Source organism: Ranitomeya variabilis, chromosome 8, assembly GCF_051348905.1.
Source record: "Ranitomeya variabilis isolate aRanVar5 chromosome 8, aRanVar5.hap1, whole genome shotgun sequence".
Lineage (NCBI taxonomy): Eukaryota > Metazoa > Chordata > Amphibia > Anura > Dendrobatidae > Ranitomeya > Ranitomeya variabilis.
In genome coordinates this window covers 112309411-112316351 of record NC_135239.1, presented here as the reverse complement: position 1 = coordinate 112316351, position 6941 = coordinate 112309411, and the positions used below count along the sequence as shown (strand labels likewise).

Below are 6941 nucleotides of genomic sequence, written 5' to 3'. Positions count from 1 at the left end.
GGGCAGTGAGGGAAAGGTATCGCCCCTGTCCATGTTGACTGGTCCACGCATCGGTGGTGAGGTGGACCTTGCTACTGACGGCGTTCAGTAGCGCATGTTTTATGTGTCCCTCCACATGCTTGTGCAGGGCAGGGACGGCTTGCCTGCTGAAGTAAAAGCGGCTGGGCACACTGTACTGTGGGACTGCCAATGACATCAAGTCACGGAAGCTGTCAGTCTCCACCAGCCTGAATGACAGCATTTCCAGTGACAGAAGTTTGGCAATGCCTGCAGTCAGAGCCTGTGCTCGTGGGTGGTTTGACGAGAAAGGCCGCCTTTTCTCCCATGCCTGTACTACCGATGGCTGTAGACTGGGCTGGGAGTGTGGGGTTGACTGGGAAAGTGGTGCTGCGGGTGGAATTACAGCGGGTCTCTGGACAACAGGGCCAGAGGTTCTTCCACGGCGATCCTGGGAGGAAGCCGAACCAGCTGCGTGTGAGCTAGAGGAAGAGGCAACACGAGCTGAAGAGGTGGTAGCTGCCGCTGTTGGTTGGCCTAGCTCTTCAGTGTGTTTGTCTAACTCCGCCGGGTGCCTGTTGCGCACATGTTTCCACATGTTGGAGGTATTGAGGTTGGCGACTTTTTGACCTCTTTTGATTTTTTGATGACACACCTTGCATCTGACATAGCAAATGTCATCTGCAACTGTGTCAAAAAAGGACCAGGCACTGCAAGTCTTGGGAGCCCCCCTTTTGACTTTTGGAAGAGACATGCTCCTTACGGGTGCCAAAGCGGAGGCTGCAGGATCCGCAGTCTTCCCCCTCCCTCTCCCTCTTTGGACCGTACGGGGAATCTCTTCCTCAGAGCTGCTCCCACCACCTTCCTGTCCCTGACGCCAAGATGGGTCAAGGACCTCGTCATCCACACTACCCTCTGCCCCCAACTGCTCCTCCCGGGTAGTCTCAGCAGCAGAGCACGCACCAGTAAGTGGCACCTGAGTGTCATCATCAGCTGATGCGGCCTGCGATGTGGTGAACGGAGCCACTGGCCCACCCGCCTCTTCAGACTCAGAGAGAAAAAGCTGTTGGGCATCACTGCACCCTGCCTCTTCTTCCATTTCTCCAATGCTGCTTGGCTGGCCCCCTGTTTCCAAGCCAAGAGATTCAGAGAACAGAAGTAGAGACGGCTCCTGTCCTGGGCTCTCTGTCTGCCTGGGCAATTTGGCAGGTGGTGAAGAGACAGATGGCTGCTCTCCAGTGCTCTGTGTCTGAGAGGATGTGGCACTAATGGAAGTTGATGCATTAGCTGCCATCCATCCCACAACGGCTTCAATTTGGTCTTCACGCAGCAGCGGTGTACGGCGCTCGGCGACAAAGCTGCGCATGAACGACTGTTCCCTCGTGAAAGTGGGTGCTGATGAGTCACCGGTGCCCGCAGCGGGCACAGAATCCCCACGTCCCCTCCCTGCTCCGCGCCCACGCCCACGTGCCTTACTCACTGCCTTCTTCATCGTGGTTGACTGATAAAGAAAAGCAGAAAAGTACTAACGGCTTTGTGTGCTTATTCCTGAAAAACTCCTCCTAACAGGTATAAGAAACACTAATTAGCTAAAGTGTGGACTAGACTTTAATATGAGTTAATGTGGCCTACACAAATGTAAAGTGGTGTAACTGGTGTGTTTGGTGAACTTTATTATTTATTTCTTTTTTGGGGGCTGAACTGACAACGGATAGAGCTGCAGTCACACGGAGACCGTGCAGACAGACGTTAACGGCGCTGTAAGGCCCAAAAACCCTCCTCTACTTTATCCTATGTAGTGTTTTTCCACAAATTAGCTGGAGACGGGTGGAAAGACACTAATAGGATTTTTTTAAATTAATTAGCAGCAGACTACAGTACTTGAAAAAAAATTAAAATTGATTTGGCGGTATGACGCAGTTAACAACCCTGAGCTGGAGACAACCAAGCTACGGCTGCTCACAGACTACAGGGCGAGCTGCAGTCACACGGAGACCGTGCAGACAGCCGTAAACGGCGCTGCAAGGCCCAAAAACCCTCCTCTACTTTATCCTATGTAGTGTTTTTCCACAAATTAGCTGGAGACGGGTGGAAAGACACTAATAGGATTTTTTTAAATTAATTAGCAGCAGACTACAGTACTTGAAAAAAAATTAAAATTGATTTGGCGGTATGACGCAGTGAACAACCCTGAGCTGGAGACAACCAGGCTATAGCTGCTCACAGACTACAGGGCGAGCTGCAGTCACACGGAGACCGTGCAGACAGCCGTAAACGGCGCTGCAAGGCCCAAAAACCCTCCTCTACTTTATCCTATGTAGTGTTTTTCCACAAATTAGCTGGAGACGGGTGGAAAGACACTAATAGGATTTTTTTAAATTAATTAACAGCAGACTACAGTACTTGAAAAAAAATTAAAATTGATTTGGCGGTATGACGCAGTGAACAACCCTGAGCTGGAGACAACCAAGCTACGGCTGCTCACAGACTACAGGGCGAGCTGCAGTCACACGGAGACCGTGCAGACAGCCGTAAACGGCGCTGCAAGGCCCAAAAACCCTCCTCTACTTTATCCTATGTAGTGTTTTTCCACAAATTAGATGGAGACGGGTGGAAAGACACTAATAGGAATTATTTGAAAAAATGTGCAGCAGCCTGCACTACTTCAAAAAAAAAAAAAAAAAAGGACAGTATGAGGCAATGAACCACCCTCCCTGAACTGAATACAACCAGCTATGGATGGCCTATGTGGCTGCACTCAGACTAGAGAGTGGGCTGCACTCACACACACACACACAGAGAGACCTTGCAGATCGCTGTGAAAACAGCGCTACAAGGCAAAAGCAAGGTGAATAGTAGGTGAACACAGCGGTTGCTAAATTAGCCTTTGGAAAGCACAAAGAAGCAAATCGCTATCTCTAAACTGTCCCTCAGTCAGCAAACAGCGTCCTGTCACTAACTGAATTCACAGCAGAGTGATCGCAAAATGGCGCCAGCGACTTTTAAACTGCATCATGACATCATTTCAGCAGCCAATCACAGCCTTGCCAGTACTTTCATGCCCTCCATGCTAAACAGGATGTGCCCACACTTGGAATCTTTCTCATTGGCTGAATTTCTGAATTTTGAATCATGGAACTTCCGATTCCGGTATCCGATACGCGCCAAGTATCGGAATCCCGGTATCGGAATTCCGATACCGCTAGTATCGGCCGATACCCGATACTTGCGGTATCGGAATGCTCAACACTATTCACGATACAATAACCAACACAATTTAAATGTTAACCTAAAGCCCTTCATAAATACACATACCTGTTAACCAAGTTTACTTAACCCCTTAACGACCAGAGGTATTTTTCATTTTGCATTTTCATTTTTTGCTCCCCTTCTTCCCAGAACCATAACTTTTTTATTTTATGGTCAAAATGGCCATGTGAGGGCCTGTTTTTTGCGAGAGGAGTTGTTCTTTTGAGAGACCCTCTGTTTTACCATGTTGTGTTCTCAAAAACAGGAAAAAAAATTCCAAGTACGGTGAAATTACAAAAAAAAGTGCAATCCCACGTTTTTTTTTTCTCATGTTCACTAAATGGTAAAACTGACCTGCCATTATGATTCTCCAGGTCAGTACGAGTTCATAGAAATCAAACATGTCTAGGTTCCTTTTTATCTAAGTGGTGAAAAAAAATTCCAAACTGTCAAAATAAAAAAAAAATTGTGCCATTTTCCGATACCCGTAGCGTCTCCATTTTTCATGATCTCGGGTTGGGTGAGGGCTTATTTTTTGCGTGCCGAGCTGACGTTTTTATTGATACAGTGCTGATGCAGATACGTTCTTTTGATCAACCGTTATTGCATTTTAATGCAATGTTGTGGTGACCAAAAAAACGCACTTCTGGCTTTTTGACTTTCTCGATATGCCATTTAGTGATCGGGTTAATTTTTTAAAATTTTTATATTGATCGATCGGGCGATTCTGAACAGGGCAATACCACATGTGTGCTTGCTTGATTTTTTTTTTAATTGTTTTATATTGAATGAGGCGAAAGGGGCGTGATTTGAACTTTTTAAAAATATTAACATAAAATATAAAACTTTTTTTTACTTTTGGCATGCATCAACAGTCTCCATGGGAGACTAGAAGCTGCAGTTGTCTAATCAGCTCTGCTACATACAGGAGATGATGAGATCGCCTGTATGTAGCAGAATTGCTCACTTGCTATTAGCGCTGACCAACGGGCGGTGCTCATAGAAATCCAGCAGTGACAACCATAGAGGGCTGCTAGAGACCTCTGGTTGTCATGCCAACCCATCGGTGACCTGCGATCACATGACGGGGTCACCGATGGGCGGGATTTCCGGCGCGCTTGCTGGAAGTGCGAGTGAAATGCCGCTGTCAAGAGTTTGACAGTGGCATTTAACGGGTTGTATATATTTAACCAGTGTGCGTATCACCTATATAATGTATATTGACAGCTGTACAAACATAGGTACTCCTGTATATAATCGCAGTATCACAAATATATTGTATATACAGCAGTCAATATACATTAGACAGGTCAAACTGCAAATGCTGTATACAATACATACAGTATGTGATACTTTGATTGCTGTGTATAGTCGCAGTATATATACAGCAGTATCACCTATATACAGTATATACACAGTAGTTGCAGTATCACCTATATAATGTATATAGGTGATACTGCAACTATACAGCAGTATCACATATATTGCATATACAGCAGTCTACATACATTATACAGGTGACAATGTGATAGCAGTGTATAGTCGCTATATATATTTCAGGTAAAATATTTAAAAATCAGCAGTGAAATGTTTTACTCACAAAAAGAATCAGCTGCGATCCCCTGCTGTCCTGTCTGTATTCTCTTGTGTCCTTCCCTGCCCATGAGCTGTGGTACGGTCAGACACAGCCATTACACAGTACACAGCAGGGGCACATTTATAAAATTATCTCCCCACGGGAATATTTTATTTTTTGTATAAACACATCCAATTGTGGAGTTTATTTTTAATCTGTTGATTAAAGTGTATTTTTGCTGATGGCTCAACCCCGTTAAAGGAACCTGTCACCACTTTTTCGCTCTATCAGCTAAAAATATCATTTACCGTATATACTAGAGTATAAGCCGACCCGAGTATAAGCCGACCCCCCTACTTTGCCACAAATTCTGGGAAAACTTAATGACTCGAGTATAAGCCTAGGGTGGGAAATGCAGCAGCTACTGGTAAATTTCAAAAATAAAAATAGATACCAGAAAAGTAAAATTAATTGAGACAGCAGTAGTTTAAGTGTTTTTGAATATCCATATTGAACCAGGAGCCCCATGTAATGCTCCACAGTTCATGATGGCCCCTTAAGATGCTCCATACAAAATACGCCCCATATAATGCTCCATACAGTTTATGATGGGCTCCATAAGATGCTCCATATTAAAATATGCCCCATATAATGCTGCACAAATGTTGATTATGACCCCATAAGATGCTCCATAGACACATTTGCCCCATATAATGCTCCACAAATGTGGATTATGGCCCCATAAGATGCTCCATACAGATATTTGCCCCATATAATGCTGCACATGGCCCCATAAGATGCTCCATACAGATAATTGCCCCATATAATGCTGCACATGGCCCCATAAGATGCTCCATACAGATATTTGCCCCATATAATGCTGCACATGGCCCCATAAGATGCTCCATACAGATATTTGCCCCCAAATAATGCTGCCCATGGCCCCATAAGATGCTCCATACAGATATTTGCCCCCAAATAATGCTGCACATGGCCCCATAAGATGCTCCATACAGATATTTGCCCCATATAACGCTGAACATGGCCCCATAAGATGCTCCATAGAGACATTTGCCCCATATGCTGTTGCTGCGATTAAAAAAAAAAAAATTACATACTCACGTCTCAGGCCCCCGACACTTGCTATATTCACCTGCTCCGCGTTCCACCGCCGACTGCCGCTGTGTCTTCCCCGTCCTCTGCACTGACGTTCAGGCAGAGAGTGGCGCGCACTAATCATGTCCTCTGACCTGCGCGTCACTGCAGAGGACGTGGAAGACGCAGCGGCGCCAACGGTGGAACGGGGAGCAGGTGAATACCGCGCACTGCGTTATACTCACCTGCTCCTGGCACGGTTCCTGCACGTCAGTTCCCTGGCAGCTTCTTCCTGTAGTGAGCGGTCACATGGTACCGCTCATTACAGTAATGAATATGCAGCTCCACCCCTATGGGAGTGGAGTCGGGTCCATATTCATTACTGTAATGAGCGGTACCATGTGACCGCTCACTACAGGAAAAAGCTGCCGGGGAACCAGGGATGTGCAGGGACCGCGCCAGGAGCAGGTGAGTATTATTACACAGCTCGGCTCCCCCTCCCCTGCCAACCCCTGGGTATGACTCGAGTATAAGCTGAGAGGGTTACTTTCAGCCCAAAAAAGTGGGCTGAAAATCTTGGCTTATACTCGAGTATATACGGTAATTGATTGTCAGGTATGCATTCCACATCTACATTTGAAACCCCCTGACACCCCATGCATCACCCATAAAAAGCTTTTTTATTTGTCCCGCGCTGTATGTTAATCTGTCCGGTCTGATGGGCGTTGCCTCTGTTCCCTCACTCCACCCCTCCTCGGCTTGCTGTACGCATTCTTCGCCGTGAATCTTGCAGAGCGCGTAGATTTTGCGCGTGTGCATTGCAATGTGACCTCGCGTGTGCGCAGTATGCTTGCCCAATTGCGGGCAATGCTGAAAAGCAGTATGGTGCATGCACCAGTACTGCGCCGTGCTGCTTTTTGGCTTTGCCCGCAATTGGGCAAGCATACTGCGCACGCGCAAAATCTGTACGCGCTCTGCAAGATTCACGGTGAAGAATGCGTACAGCAAACCGAGGAGGGGTGGA

At 46.5% G+C, this 6941-nt stretch overlaps 1 long non-coding RNA gene across 1 annotated transcript; it reads right to left on the bottom strand.

Annotated features, from left to right (window-relative positions):
• Nucleotides 1-3578: 3578 nt before the first annotated feature.
• Nucleotides 3579-6221, bottom strand: LOC143787876 (uncharacterized). The gene is made up of 2 exons (XR_013218491.1): nt 4726-6221; nt 3579-4679 (listed from the first exon to the last, which is right to left on the bottom strand). It is a non-coding gene; the product is annotated as an uncharacterized LOC143787876 (long non-coding RNA).
• Between the last annotated feature and the right edge of the window lie 720 nt (nt 6222-6941).